At 56.6% G+C, this 15,992-nt stretch overlaps 1 protein-coding gene and 1 long non-coding RNA gene across 3 annotated transcripts in view; both read left to right on the forward strand.

The window, feature by feature from the left end:
- ANO6 (anoctamin 6) overlaps nucleotides 1–15,992 on the forward strand; it is a 138,796-nt gene that overhangs the window by 11,118 nt on the left and 111,686 nt on the right. The window lies entirely within an intron of this gene.
- On the forward strand, nucleotides 3,851–8,109 carry LOC138843723 (uncharacterized). Its single transcript, XR_011378682.1, has 2 exons — nucleotides 3,851–7,087; nucleotides 7,470–8,109. It is a non-coding gene; the product is annotated as an uncharacterized lncRNA (long non-coding RNA).

Raw genomic sequence — 15,992 nt, forward strand, 5'->3', positions numbered from 1 at the left:
CCGGCTCACGTTTCCTGCCTTAATTTGAAGTCGTGTCGGGTGCCCACTGGGTACAAGCTTCTATATCGGGCCCAGTGCAGCCTGCTAATCACAGGGGAGCCCTGAGCCTGCCCCGCCGGCGCTCCCAGGCTGGGCAGGCGCAGCCACAGGCTGTTGAGCAGAGGGTAATCGTGGTTTTCCCCAGTCAGGGCTGCCTCTGCTGCGGCCGGTGGCTTGTTTTATGCCTCTACGTACTCATTTTGAAGGCTTCAATCACAATCTTGAGTTATTTGGCCAAAAAAATAAAGTAGATCCCCGACAGCTGACGGTGGCATTTTGCTAGCAGTGAGTGGCGTGCCGGTCTTCTGAAGAGGAATGTGTGTAGTGGGTTGCTTTGGCTCAGCGCATGGGTGATCGTGTGCCTCGGTCTGTGTTAGTCTGGTAGGTATCTGCGTGACCTCCCACGGGTCTTGTGCTGGCCAGGTCTGGGGTGCAGAGGCAGGTGGGACCCCGTCTTCAGGCAGCGTAGGTTCTGCTGGTGATGACGGAATGGCCGGCGGTGCACACAGAGACCCCTTGTGTCCCTCACGTCCATACGGCACCTTTTGGGTGCCAGGAGCCAGGAGTTGGGCAGCCACACGGCAGAAGTGCAGCCTGACCTGGAAGACAAACAGCACAGCTGCAGATTCTGTCCACGACCAGCCAAGGACACTGGGCCAGGGTCCCACAGCTGGGGACAGACCGTGGCCGCATCCAGAGCCGGCTCCCGGAGAAGGGCCCTCACTGCAGGTGGCTGGCAAGTGCAGCTGTGACTGTTACCATGTTAAAAATGGCACAGCTGCAGATGGGTATCTGAAAATGCGGGGCCTGGGGAGGCAGGAGGTGGATGTGTGAGACCCCACAGGACAGCTGCCTGCAGGCCCTCTGGTCCTGGGCTGCCCGCTAGGGGCACTTTGAGGGAGGGCTTCATTCTGACCTCCACAGCTGCTTATGCACCTGGCGAGTGATGCTTTTGCCCCCAGCCCCATGCCCACTCTTTCCCTACCATTCCTTGCCCCATAGGCTAAAATGTTACCAAAGCGGAGAGCCTGGTTGGTCACCCCAGCTGTCTCATGGTCCATCGCAGCACAGTTTAGCGCTGTTTTCTCCTTTCCTGGAGTTGAAGGAGGAGGTGCGGAAAGCTCGGGGCTCTGTGACTCTGTGGTCCCGGGAGGAGGAGAGAGGTGGGCCAGGCCCTGGGGTTCCCTGGGCTCCGTCTTTCCCTCCCCGGCCTGACAGAGGCGAGGAGCCAGAGGAGAACCGGCTGTGGGATCCTTGCTGGGCGCTGGTTCTCCTGTCCTTGCTGAGGGGTGTGGCTAGTTCCTGCGGCTGACCAGGCCCCTGGGGCATGGATCCAGATTCCTGGGGCATGGATCCAGATTCCTGGGGCATGGATCCAGATTCCTGGGCGGGTGGGGGAGCCTCTGGTCTGTGCCCTGGAAACTCTCCCGGAGCCCCAGGCCCTGGGAGTGGGGTGATAAGGAACCGGCAAATCAGAGTGCCTGCTGTGTTTCCAGTCCCCAGGGCGGGAGATTCCCTTCTCTTAGGGACAGAATCCTGTTCCTTACTCTTTTCTTTAATGTTAGGATCTTGCATACATGCCTGACATTGAGCAAGCACTGTGGCCCTCTTACTAAATGTGTGGTACCTGTTAGTCTAATTCCTGCCAAATTGCGGATCTTTCCTTGATAAAGGTCGTGGCCCTCTTCTGTGTTTGCCTGAACTTCCTATTCTTAGTAATGTTTATTTAGCTCAGTGGTATTTGGCTTTTTTTGGCCAACCTTTACGACTTAAATACTTAAATAAGCACCGTCAGCTGTGAGCTGCTCCAGCACTGTTGGGGGAGGGACCGGGTTATGTGATCGCCTCCCGGTTACGATGCAGGCGGTTTCCCCTCCCTCCGGTCCTCGTGCCTGGTGCCCGCCGCAGGGTTCTGGAACCCTGTGCAGTGTAGTCTGAGTGAGAACACTTGGAGGTTCTCTGTGTCAGTGTGGCGGACAGGAGTAGCCCGCTGTGTCTCGACTAGCAGGGTATCGGGGAGGAGATTTTCAGTCAGATCTTCGAGTCTGTTTTTGGTAGGCAGCAACCTAATACTACGTAACCTTCCGATTCTGTTTTAATTTCCAACAACAACAGGCGTTTTTGTTCTTTGTCGTGCTCCAGCGGCTTCCGTGATGCCGCGCCTGTAATAGGAACTCAGCCCAGGCTGTCCCGGGTTGGAAGGAAGCGCATGAGGAACGGGCGCGCACGGAGTGTTTTATGAGTCAGATCTGAATGCTGATGGTGCTGCCCTCTGAGCCTCAGCCGCTGGCGGGTTCTGGGGGGTGTGAGGTGGGTCCAGAGGGGACACTTGGTGGCGCCTCCCTTCAGCGGGGTCATTTAAATAGTAATTTCTTTTTCTCAAAGGTCAGGTGTTTTTTCTTTTTTAAACAAGTGAAATATTTTATACAAACACCTTCAGCTTCTCGTGGTCACTGCACAGCTCTGAGCACAGAGAAGGGCCAGAGAGCCGTGCTTCGGGGCTGGCTCCAGAAGCTGCTTTCCCAAATATTTGTCCACACACGGGAGCCAAGTTCCCAGAGGAGTGACCGCCACTGACGCGGCTTCCCTCGGGGTGACTCAGATTGCTTGAGCCAGTTTCCACCGTTAGTCATTCTCCCTGGCTGCCTGGGGTCCAGCCATCCCAGACTCCCCCCACCCACCGGGGGCTCCTGACTGCACTTCCTGGCTCAGCCACACCCATCCCTGGAATGGGGTCAGACTCTGGCAGTGAGCAGTCACAGCCTTGGGCCTGGTTCTGGTCACTTGGCTTTCCTCCCCCTCTTGTCTCCATTCCGCTCAGACAGCCCAGGGCTTGGAGCAGACCCTGACCACAGCCTTTCCCGAGCCCAGGGACGTGAGTGTGGGGCCTGTCCTGTCCCTCTGTTCCCCTCTTCAGCTGCTGACTGACTCGTGGTCCCAGGGTCGTGTTTATCTGCGCTGTGCTCCGTTAGCCACTGCTCCTGGCTGCTGGAGGGAGAGTCAGGTTTGGCTTCCTGTAATGAGAGGCAGAGGCTTAGCCGCAGCCTGGCACAAACCCTGGAATGTGGGACAGACACCTGCTGGGAGTGGCAGAAGTCGGCCTGTTGAGCAGAGAAACCCAAGTGGAGTGGAGCAGGCAGGGGTGCCCCCTTGGGGACCTTGATTCCAGCCCCTGGGGCTGCAGGCAGCCTTCTCCCACCCCCACTGCGGGCATCCCCAGGTCCCTGCAAGTACAGTTCTAGAACAGTCCCCGCCTGCAGAGCCCCAGCGTTTGGAGATGGGCAGGCGTCCAGGGTTGAGAACCCTGCTTAGCTCACGCCTTCCCTCCCGGCACACAGTTGCCTTCCTGAAGCAGTGTTCCCCCCACCCCCCTGCCCCCAACTTGTTGCTGACTGCATCCTCGGGGCCCCCCACTGCGTTTGTCCCCAGGCGCCTGATCCTCCCAGGCAGCCCGTGCTCCCCGTCCTGGGTGCCCGCGGGGCCCGGCTGGCTGTGCTTGGGAGTGAGCGGAGGCAGACCGGTACGCTGGGAAGGGTCTCGTCCGCTGTGGCGGGGCAGTCGGCTGTCGAAGAGTCCCCTGAATGCCCACAGAAGACGCGTGTTGTGAACGGCTGTGCATGGGCTTGAGATCTCTTTGCTTTACCATGAAAGTATCCGAGTCCACTACTCCCCAGGCTTGTGGAAGTGCCTGTGTGTAGGAGAGACACGGGCAGAATTGCTGGTTCAGATTTCACCTGAATAAGGCAGCACGTGCCGTGGGGATCGTGGCAGCTGCCTTCCGAGTGGCTTTTGGTAAAATAGGAACGTGACAGCTTCGACAGGCCTTTGAGAGCAGGCGGCTGTGACTGCTGGTCTTTAACCTGTGGCTGGGAGAAAGACTAGATGCTGCTACTCCACAGCTGCGAGAGACCCTCAAACAGTTCACGGAAAGCAGTCGAGAGATTTAGTTCAGAAATACCCGAGCTTGTTAGGTGTCTCAAAATGTCCGTGGAAGGTGCATATTACAGTCAACCTGGGCATGGATTTCAGCCTTTTTTGCAGCCAGATGTACTTGTACTTCCATCTTTTGAAGCTCCCCGAGTGTGTGGAAAATCAGACGTCTGCAATTTTGGCTTGTGCCACATAGATTTCTTCACTGCTTTGCCCACAGTCAGGAAGGATTGCTTGGACTGTAAGGTAGTAATTGTGGTGATGAGAGGCTTGGTAGCTGAGGGAGGCCGAAGTGCATGTCTCCTGCATAGGGGTCGCGCGGCCGTGCCTCTGGACTTGCGAAACCCCTTCTTTCACAGAGTTGTTGTATCAGCCTGGAGCGCGGCATGTAATATTTCCTCATGCCTCGTTTCCTAACACACAAAGCGATTGAATTTACCTATTTCTGGTCTTACTACAGATCCTTATGCATAACTTCTGTTATGTATGATTCCTGCAGATTAAATGGGAGAGGTTCAGATACGGAATGCATTGCCTTCTCCTGGCACCGCACAGTGAGGCGAAAATAGCTTAAACTGAAGCTCAGTCTACCCCTGGAAACAGTGCGTGAAGAGAAATTACACAAGGGCCATTTCCCTTGCCTTTTATATAAATGTGTAAGTAATTGCGCAGGCTTGATCCAGCGTCAATGCGTGTAGGGCGTTGCTAGTGCCTGAAGCGCTGCCGCACAGGGGCGTGCAGAGGTGCTGTGGCGTGGTTGCCGTAGATGACGGAGTTTGTGCTCGTCTTGTGTGCGTCATTACCGCCTTTCATTTAACCGAGAGAAGACGGACAGCTGCGCTAGCCCTGTAGCCCTCGGGTAGAACCCCGAATCGCAGACTCGGGGAGGCTGATCTCGGGCTCCCGACTTCAGCATCGTGCTCTTGGGGCCCTGGGAAGCAGCAGCGACGCCTGTAGTCATTGGGGTCCTACCGGCCACGGGGAGACCCGAGCTGAGTTTGCAGCTCCAGCCTGCCTGGGCATCGGGGACTCAGCAGCAGACAGAGGCGTCCCTGCTCCAGCCTCTCAGACATGACGAGGGGATGGGTGGATGCAGACAGGTGTCCTCAAGGAGGCTCTGCCGGCGTCTCTGAGCGGACTGTGGCCACCCTAAAGCCGGTGGGTGACCATTCTGGGACACTGACCTCTGCCCGATGCTGGCCGCCCTGTTTATTCTGTTTGGCTTGTTGTCCAAGCACAGGTACTACTTGGGGTTCCTAAGGTGGGGTGGGTGGGCTGGGAGACGGGACTTCTTGAATCCCCTGCATGGGAATTGGGATTATTTCCAAATTTGCTGCCGTCTGGGATGTTGTTGGGGGGGTCCTTGACCAGTGTGCTGTGATGCATTTTTTTAAAATTTTTTTTATTAATTATTTTTGATAGGCAGAATGGACAGAGAGAGACAGACAAAGACAAAGGTCTTCCTTTTCCGTTGGTTCACCCCCCAGTGGCCGCTGCGGCTGGCACACTGCGCTGATCCGAAGCCAGGAGCCAGGTGCTTCTCCTGGTCTCCCATGTGGGTACAGGGCCCAAGGACCTGGGCCATCCTCCCCTGCACTTCCGGGCCACAGCAGAGAGCTGGACAGGAAGAGGAGCAAGCGGGACAGAATCTGGCGCCCCGACTGGAACTAGAACCCGGTGTGCCGGCACCTTAGGTGGAGGATTAGCCTAGTGAGCCGCGGTGCCAGCAATGCATTTTTTAATATAATCTAAAAGCTGTGTTTTTCTTAAGAGACATAATGTACTATCTTTTAATTTGGGGTCCTCCATAGTCCCCCCTCTCTTTGGGGGCCTCCATAGTCCCCCCACCCTGGGGGCCTCGCGGCTCCTGTTCCTGGCCCCTCTGAAGCAGTTAAAGGGCTCCTGAGGGGCGGCTGACGCTGGAACGCCCGGGTTAGCGTCACGACTCTACTGTTCCTGGTTGTGCGGCCGGAAGGGCGCTCTGGAGTCTCTGAGCCCCTCTTTCTGATGGTGCCGATGGCATGGGAAAATGCACTTTGAGGACGTGGTCTGCAGCCGCTGCCACCAGCTGTTTATATTAGTGAAATAGTGCAAACCTCATGAATTCAACTCAGCGGTAATATGTAAAATCACATAATTAGAGGCATTTTTGAGGGGGCTATTGCTAATTACCATGCCTATAGAACGAATCTGTTAATTATAATTTGTCTAGATTCTCTAGGGTGGAATTCTAGAAGTTAGATTGACATTTCATTAAAAAAATAAAACTGAGATTATTAAGTTGATGAAGATAGCATATGGTACAATTAATATATTACCAAGAAGCATTACTTGCGTTATGGAGAACTATCTAGAGGGAGACTAGCTTAAAGCACCACATGTCCAGGTCTGCGGAAGTGCACAGTTCCTCTGCACTGGAGTCTGCGCCTCTGGTGGCTTGTGCAGTGTGTTCCGGAGCTCACTTTCTGTAGATCTAACAGGAGTGGGTGCGAATGAATGAGTTCATTCACCTTCAACAGGAAACAGCTCTGCTCCCAGAGGCTGGCTGGCAGCGGTGTCCTGGGGAGCCAATGGGTGAAGCCGAAACCAGTGGAAGTTTATTTGTGGTTTTTGGTTTTCTCCTTCTCCACGGTGTAATCCTTTTTAAGTTCTTCAGGATTTTTTTAACCCAGGTCAGTGTGCTCAGTATTTGAAAATTCGCATCGAGGTAAACACAGGTAGTACTACGTTAGCAGCTGTGAGCTGGAGGTGCGGGCTTTGGCGGGGACAGCCGTCCTGGGCACAGGGCTCAGGGCACTGTGGGGACTCGGCTCCACCTCGGCACAGAGTATGAGACACGCTGAGAGTGCCTGGGAACCAGGGAAGCTGTGGCGGGGCTGACTGTGCCACTGTGGCCCTGCGGCCCTGCAGGACCTACTGACTGCACCTGGCCTCGTTTCATCTCGCTTTCCGGTGAAATACATGGATGCAAGTGTCTGCTTGTTGCCCAGTGCTGTGAAAAACCAACATGGTGCATAAAAGCAGCTGAGAGGGGTCTCCTAAGTGTTCCTGGAAAATGCTTGCCATGGAAAAGCTAAGTGTGGATTGCAAAAACGTTTATGCACCAAAATAGACTTAGGTTTTAGTCTTTTTTTTTTTTTTTTTTTTTTTTTTTTTTTTTTTACACAGGCAGAGTGGACAGTGAGAGAGAGAGACAGAGAGAAAGGTCTTCCTTTGCCGTTGGTTCACCCTCCAATGGCCGCCGCGGCCGGTGCACTGCGGCCGGTGCACTGCGCTGATCCGATGGCAGGAGCCAGGTGCTTCTCCTGGTCTCCCATGGGGTGCAGGGCCCAAGCACCTGGGCCATCCTCCACTGCACTCCCTGGCCACAGCAGAGAGCTGGCCTGGAAGAGGGGCAACCAGGACAGAATCCGGCGCCCCGACCGGGACTAGAACCTGGTGTGCCAGCGCCGCAAGGCGGAGTATTAGCCTAGTGAGCCACGGCGCCGGCCTAGACTTAGGTTTTAATAAGTGCTGTGTATTTATTTATATTTTTTTGAGAGACTGAGAGAGACGGAGACCCTCCATCCTCTGGTTTACTACCCGAATGTCCACAAGAGCCGGGGCTGGGCCAGGCCAAGGCCAGGTGCTAGGAACTCCTTCCAGGTCTGCCATCACCGGTGTGCCAGACGCCTGCCTCCGTAAACTTCTCTTTGAATTCTACTTGTCCATGAACTGTTCACAGTGCTCTTGTGTGCTGGGTGCCAGCCTTGTCTTGACACGCTTGATGAGACACTTCCCTGTCGCGACGGTGCTGTTAGGAGGTGCGGCTGTTGCAGGGCCGTGGTTTTTGGTGGTGAAGGGGAGCATCGGGAATGTGAAGTACTTCGGTCGCTGTCTCACAGCAAGTGTAACGTTAAGGCGTTGCAGTCGTGCTGGCTCCTGCCCACATAGTCTGGTATCTCAGATTGGTATCTCGGGTTTTTGTTCTCAAACAACGGGAATTCATCTTCTCCCAGACCTGAGGCTGAGCTCTGGGCCTCCGGTGGAGGCTGCTTTGTGGTGAAGGCCACCTTCTGCCAGTGTCCCCTGTGGACAGGAGCCCACCAGCTCTCTGCCATGTCTTCTGGTGAGAGCGCAAGTCCCACCGTGAGGACCCCCCAGCCCCATCCCACTCCACTCCCCATGAGGCCGCTAGTCCATCTCAGAACCCCACTGGGGCTCAGGCTTCAGCATCCACGTCTTGGGGTGCATAATTCTGTCCAGAGCACCTGGATGCAGCTACAGGCGGGAACTGTATCAACGTCTGATTAGCTCATTTATTTCAGAAACCGCGTTATCTCGTTTCGCTTGTATTCCATGCACTTGAAGATCACGCTTGTGGCACACAGGAGGTCCTCGCGACAGCAGAGGGCAAGTCTGATCATCTCTGGAGGGGGGGGGCCCTCTCAGCTGCTTTTATGCACCATGTTGGTTTTTCACACCACTGGGCAACAAGCAGACACTTGCATCCGCGTATTTCACCGGAAAGCGAGATGAAACGGGGCCAGGTGCAGTCAGTAGGTCCTGCAGGGCTGCAGGGCCACAGTGGCACAGTCAGCCCCACCACAGCCTCCCCGGCCCCTTCCGTGTCAGTGATGACCCTGTCCCTGCCGAGCTCGTGTGCCCACGGGGTGCCTGCGCCGAGGGCCGCCTGTGCGGCCACCTACCCATGCCTTGAGCCGTCTGCTCCTCCATGAGGAAGACTCTGCCAGTTAGCACGCCTCTCCAGGGCCTGTGTGCGGGGCAGTGCAGCAAATGGGTCTCAAAAAAGCAGACCTTGTTGAAAAACAGGAATTTGGAGCCAGTCCACCTGAGGGAATATGGAGGAAGCCTTTAGCAAGAGTCATTTCTAAAGAAATTTTATTTTTAAATTTATTTGAAAGTGAGAGATCTTCCATCTGCTGGTTCACACCACAGATGCCTGCGAAGCTGGCGCTGCACTGGCTGAATTAGGAACCCGGGTCTCCCAGGTGGGTGGTGGGGACCCGGCCCCGCCCCGTCATCAGTCTCGCCTCCCAGGGTGCGCACCCACCGGAAGCTGGAATTGGGAGCAGAGCTGGAGCTCGAACCCAGGCCCTGTGATGGGGATGCTGGGTCTCGCCTGCTCGCCCTTGGAGTCAGGGGTTGGGTCGCTCAGTGCTAACCGAGGCAGTCTCCAGCTGGAGCAGGTGTGGGCGGCCCCAGCTCAAAGCCAGGCTGCCTGTCCCATCAGGAGCGCAGGCCGGGCCATGGCCTCATGCTCAGCCCTCCGGTCCTCTGGCTGTGGGGAAATCCTCCTCATGTCTGTTGGGGAAACCACTTAGGGCATCCTGTGAGCGTGAAACAATAGTCATTCAGCTGCTCGAGAGATTCGGAGCTGCCCAGTGGGACCCAGGGCGTCGCAACAAGGAGCTGGGTTTGCATCCAACTGCAGTTCTCATGGCAAAGAAGCAGTCACAAAAGACATAGCTAAGAGAACCATCATCCGGGCAGTGGTGTCAGGCGGGAAGTTTGCCGAACTGCGGCAAGTCCATGAAGTAGGCGCAGGAGTTTTTGAAGTTGTGGTCAGCGTCTCACCTGGAGCAGGCTCCTGAGATGGCCGCCCTGTGGATCTTAGTCTACTTTGCAGAGTTCACTCTGCTGAACGCTCTGCGAGTTTGTAAGGGTTTGCAAACGGCCAAGTCCGGGGACTTGGGGACTGGGGACACAGGGCCTGGAGGTGCTGGGGTGCGTGTGGGAATTGGGATTTGCCTGGCAGGCAGAGGCAGCCCCCACTTTGGGCCCCTTTCTTAGGTTCATTGTAGGATCTGGGAGGACGACGCTGGATGTGGGGTCGTGAGCCTGGCTGTGGAGAGGCAGGATGCGTTTGGGGAGAGGGTCTCATGGATGCGGGGCTCGGGCGCCAGCTCCTCCCGGGGCTCAGGGCCTGAGCGCTCAGCTCTGTCTGCGTCTGCGTCTGCGTCTCCTCCTCCCCCTCCCTGCACCCCTAGCCTCTGCCTGGTCTGCTGCACACTCAGAGGCTGACGTGCTCAGGGAGGAGGCTGCTGCCCAGGGAGCACCTGGTGCGTCTCCTACCCACCTTGGACGATCCCCTGTGGACTTTTAGAGACTGATTTGTTTGAAAGGCAGAGTTGGAGATCTTCCATCGGTTCACTCTGCAAATGGCTGCACTGGCCAGGGCTGGGCTAAGCCGAAGTCGGAAGCCAGGAGCTTCTCCCGGGTCTCCCATGTGTGCGCAGGGGCCCAGTCGCTCTCCTCCGCTGCCTTCCCAGTGCATTAGAGAGCTGGATTGAAGTGGAGCGGCTGGAACTGGAGCAGCGCCCTCCAGCGTGGGATGCAGGCGCTGCAGGCAGCTTAATCCGCTGAGCCACAGCGCCCTTCTGACCGAACTCGCCCTTCTGACCGAAAAGCCTGCCTGATGTCCGGAGGGAGAATGTCGAGGACCAGGACGGGCACTGGGTGTGCATTCCTTCCTCCACGTCCATGCTTCTGGAGTGTTTGTGTCTGCATTCCATTTTTTACCCTCATAGTTCACTTGTTTGGCCGAGACTTCTTGCTCCTTCAACCGCTGCTTGTACTTCTGGAAGCCATTGTCCTGATTGCTCGGGAAGAGCTCTGCAGTCTTGAACAGTAGGGTTGGAGAGCGTTTTCCGTGGGCTGACTTGGGGGAGGGTACTGGACATTGTCCTGCCTTTCCATTTCCGGCACAGGGGTGCCTGGAGTCCAGAAGCCCCCGGCCAAGCCCACGGTCACAGGGAGGACCCTGCAGTGTGGGGACACAGGGCCGATCGTCTAGGACGAGACAGCCGGGCTGCCCGAGGCCAGCACCGCCTTTCCATCATTTGGAAGTGAAGTGCCGTGACCCCTTGTCTCCTGGAGACCTGCATTTGTCCTGAAGGTAACAGGGCTCAAAGGAATTATTTAAGCAAATGTTGCAGGAAAGGGGCTGGGAAACTCTAGACACAGACACACCTGCGTCTCCCAAGATCCCGCTCTGGCTCATGAGACCTGATGCGTCTCTGCTGTTTCTCAAACGCACAGGCTGGCCTCTGCCTGAATCCCTCATTCCCTGCAGGGAGGAGTTTGGGTAGCCAGGCCCGCAAGGCTTAGCATCGTCGGGGCTGTTGGCAGGCCTCCTGCTTCTGAGGCTGCACCAGCGTGCCGAAGGGGTGGGGAGGTCGGCACTCTCTTAGGTCTAGATGAGGATCAGCTGTTGACGTTCGACTGTATCTCACGGTCTGCTGAGCGAGGGCCCTCAGTGGAGGTACAACCACTGGCTGGGAGGGGCCGCAGCGGTCGGGGTGGACCTGACGCCCGTCTCCTCCTGCGAGTCGGCTCCAGGGCTGCGTGGACACTTTCTCACCACGGGGACTTGCCCTGGACCCCTCAGGTGGTTGCCTTCTTTCTGTTGCTGCGCGCTTGGGGAGGGCAGCTGCCGCTCACTTCCGTGACTCTCTGCGGACGTGGACGAGCCCCAGCTGCAGGCTCACGGCGTCTGGGAGGACCTCTTTGCTACCTTGCTCGCCGCACCTCGGGCAGCCTTCTGGAATTCCAGCTGTTGGCTCTGGCTTTCGTGGAGCTGCAGCAGTGCTGTGTAGTTGTCACTGGAAGGCAATGAGAACATACAGAGAAGGAAAAACAATGGGTGCCTAATAATGGCTCTGATCATGTGGGTTTACAGGGAAATGAAGGACATCTAGCAATCAGGATGGCACAGGCGCACCGGCTCACGGGGGGCGGATCCTGGTGGACCCCTGCCTTGCAGGGCCCCTGCTCTGCCCCTGGGCTATCCCTGCACGGACACAGGTGTTCTCTGGGTGCTGAAAAATTCCCCCTATTGTCATGGCCGCCCCAGAAGTCTAGACGGTCCCACAGGCTGTCCCACCACTCCGTTCTGGGGATGAGGCGTGGGCGTTGAGTCCACAGAACTGAAAAGGTTTATCCCCTTGTTTGCTTGTGCACTGACCTCTGGCTTGGCTGTTGGACAGATCACAGTGAAAGGCCTCCAGGCGGGCGGTGTGAGATCGTACTGCACTTTTACAAAGAGAAGCTTTTCTGGAGGCCCTCGGTGTAACCCTGAGCCCCCCGCAGCCTGTTCATCCCCCAGACTCGCCCGTCTGAAGTCCTGCGGAGGACTTGTCTCGACCTCTTCCTGCTGACCGCCTGCCGTGGCCCGGCTGTGAGGGGGAGCACGAGCGGAGAAGTCTCAAACGTGCTGGCTCTTCCCTGCGCTTCATGGTGACGCCGTGACAGCTGTGCAGTGTGGAGTCGGGGTCCACAGGCGGCACACGCTCAAAAGGTTGAGCTTTGCTCAAGGTCTGATCCTGGGAGAGGCCTCCCAGGCCTTTATGGCCTCAGAAGGTGGACACTCAGTGTCCAGGAAGCAGCATGCACTGGGGACAGACTGGGGAGTTAGAGCGCCCAAGCTTGGAGGTCCCAGCAAGAGCATGAGTGCCAAACGTGTCAGAGTTGTATATGGCTCCTGAAGGTGGGCCAGGGAATGGGGGAGGGGGCGGGGTGCCTGGGGAGCAGCACGGTCGGTCCCGAGTGGTCTGCCTCGCACAGGGTCAGCTGGCTACAGAACACACACAGGCTTTCTCCTGTCCTCATTCCTGGGCACATGAGCTTCAGCGTGGTTTGCATAGTGTTTACGTAGTCTTGGGCATTCTGGGTCATCTGGGGTGATTTAGAGAGTCCGGGAGCCATGCATAGGTCGTGTGTGGATGCCGCACTGCTGGGGAAGAGGGACACGAGCTCCTGCAGGTGGCCGGGGCACCCGTGTCTGCTCAGGTCCCTGGCTGAGGCCCAGCACAGATCGACTGTCCCGTCGCCTTCCTACGTGGCTGTCACAGACTGAGGTTGGAGGCCACCAGCCAGGAGGCTGCACGTGTTCACGGTGTCTCCTTGGTCTGCAGGGACCTGCCGGGCGGTTTGTCGTGGCCACACTCGGTGCTGCTGTGTCCCACTGAGATCGCAGTGTGGCCTCCCCGGCCCCCACTAGCCCTCGGCTGCTGGTCTTCCGTGTTGCAGCACAAGCAAGTCGGGGCCTCACGTGTTGGCGTGCTCTGTTGAAAACAGGATCTTACGTGAGAAACTCATCGTGGCTTAGACCTGAGCTGGGTTTTGTTTCGGGGGAGTCCGTGCAGGCTGGGTGATGGTTGCACTGAGCACGAGCGGGACGCTTGCTGCAAGGGTGACGGCGAGGCAGCCCCTGCCGCGTGGGGGCTGTGCGCCAGGCTCTGCGCCCTGCCTGCTTACTTCTCGTGGTAACCTTGGCAGCATGCGCCCGCACTGTCCTGTCTGCAGATATCAAAACGGAGGCACATGAATGCCGAGGAACGTGGCAAGGTCGTGTAGTCAGCCGGTGGCTAGGCTGGGACTCCAACCCAGGCTTCCTGGCCCGAGTCTGTGCCGGAGTCAGGGCAGTTTGCTGGGGACTTCGTGGACGCAGTACCTGCTTGTGGGGTTTTAAGTGGCTTTTGGAAAATGATGTAAGTCCAACCTGGTTTGAGTAACTGAATTTCTCTTTGTGGATTTGGCTAATCAGATGCTTATCACATCGCAGAGAATGGAAAATGGTGACATTTCACTTTTTTGCTCAGTGGACTTGTGATTAAATGGGTTGTGAAATTTCACAAAATTAGAACTATAAAAGGTCAGACCTAGCCATCGATGGGAAAATGAAGTAGAAATTTGCAGTACGACCAAGTTGTGTCAACAAATCAGTTCCCTGTGTTTGAATGCCTGAAGGCAGAGTTTCCTGATCCTGTTTTTTTATTAGGCATTTTTATCTGAATGCCAGATCATGAAAGAATCAGATTTTAAAATAGCCCCGTTCAAGAGGTGATCCAAATTGTTAACTCTTGAGTTTTATAGTTGTCTTAGAAGATTTTTTTTTAGCTTAAGCTTGCCATGTGTGATTCAATATCTCCTACATTATAAATGGAGAAAGTCAAGCAGCCTTAAGGGTTGCCTGTCCGGATTGTGGAACTCAGTCAGTTTCCGTTTACCTGAGAGTCCTAATCGTGTGTCGCCCTGCTTCCTGTCACTCCTTGGTGCCCCTGTCTGCTTCTTGTCCTTTCATGTCTTGGCTGTGAGCGTCCAGTGTCCTGGCCGCCCTCAGGCTGGGCCCCTGCAGCCACCCAGGCGGGATCAGCCGGCTGCGCGGTGTGCAGAGCAGGGCCACCGGGAAGTGTGAGATAATCCTTACCGTAGGACAAATCACCCCAAAGGTGGTTCTGTTTAATAAAAAAGAATCCTGACCTGAGAGCCGGAAATGGAGCAGGCAGAACAGCCCTAGACTGGCGCCCCAGTGCCAGTGGCCGTCCGGGGGAGCTGGGAGTGGAGCTGGCGTCTCCTGCTCGGGTCCCCCACGGCCTGGAGGTCAGTGCCCCTCTTCGTGGGGCTGGGCTGCCGTGAGGTTCCACGGGCACACACGTGTCCACACGTGTCCACACATGTCCACGCTGAAGACGGAAGATGAGGCCGTCATGGTATTCTGACGCCCGGCCTCATTGCCGCTGCCCGGTCATTGTTTATCTTCTGGAGCTTTCCCGGCCTCTGGAACCACGTGTATCAGGCACAGCCTGGGCCGTCCCTGTGCCTGGGAATCTTGGGAGGCAGTGCTCTGTTTATTAGATGGTTACTCTGCTGATCATGGCAGAATCTTGTTACTGCGGTCCATGCATAAATCAGAAAAAATAAACTTGATTTTTAGCTTTCCAATGGGGTAAAAAAAAAATCACGGATAGAGGAAAATTGTTACGCAGACACAAGTAACTGGCAGAATCCATGTGAGCACAGCCTCTTGGGATTCTGATCATCGTTTGACCTCAGCCACCTTGTGTATAGCCCGGGTAATGGCTGTCTCATATTTATGATAAAGCAGATTAAATTCCTTGATTAACGGGATGGTTCATTCCTCTTTCCCATTTCACGTGGCAGTGAAAATAGATTGTTCTATTATTCTTGCCAAGAAATTCATAAGATGTATGAAATCCTTCATAGCCGTCCTTTAAACGGGAGAGAGATGAATGTCCTGTTGCATGCGCCAGTGTTCCCTTCATGTTTGAGTGGCAGGCTGGTGCCATGACCTCACTTCCTCCTGAGTCCACGGTGGGACCCGTGGGGCCACTCCGAGAGGCGCCACCGGGCGACATGCGTTCTCCCCATGTCACGGGCTTGGTGTCTGCGGTCGTCTGAGTGACCATCTTTGCTAGGAGGGCGAGGGCCGTGAGCACAGGGCGGGCCTCACGCCCGCTCCATGTCCAGCCTCTGAGGTCCAGCATGCCCTGGCGCTGCCTCCTTGGCCGGGTGGTCTCCATGCTCAGGTGGTGAGTTCCGGCCCATTCTGGAACACGAGATGTGCCGCCCCCACCTCACAGGCCTGCTGTAGGGACCGCTGGTGTCTGCTGATCCCAGCGATGCCATGAGGCTGTTGCCTGTAACAGTGACCACGTGTGCTCGGCAACCACGTGTGCTTGGTGACCACGTGTGCTCGGCAACCACGTGTGCTTGGCGACCACGTGTGCTCGGCGACCACGTGTGCTCGGCGACCACGTGTGCTCAGCGACCACGTGTGCTGGGCGACACCCCTGTGCACCTGAGCTCATTCCCTCCCTGGCAGCCACCCTGAAAGTGCACCCTCCCATGACTCCCCCCAACCACTTCTTCTCGCTCCCACACCCTGGAGGCTCTGCTGCCGTGTCCTGAGTCACCTCTGTCGTCACTGCCTTGTGTCCAGGCTGGGCGCCGCCTGCGTTCCTTGTTGAGCTGGGGCTGCAGCCTCCCAGGAGTGCATGCTCCGGTCCTCCTCACTCATCGCAGATGAGCACCTGGGCTTCTCCCCTCCTGGGCTTCTCCCCATCCTGGGCTTCTCCCCCTCCTAGGCTTCTCTCCCTCTGGGCTTCTCCCCCTCCTGGGCTTCTCCCCCTCCTGGGCTTCTCCCCCTCCTGGGCTTCTCTTCCCATTCTGGGCTTCTTCTCCCCATCCTGGGCTTCTTCTCCCCATCCTGGGCTCCCCCC

The sequence above is a fragment of the Oryctolagus cuniculus genome, chromosome 9, assembly GCF_964237555.1.
Source record: "Oryctolagus cuniculus chromosome 9, mOryCun1.1, whole genome shotgun sequence".
Lineage (NCBI taxonomy): Eukaryota > Metazoa > Chordata > Mammalia > Lagomorpha > Leporidae > Oryctolagus > Oryctolagus cuniculus.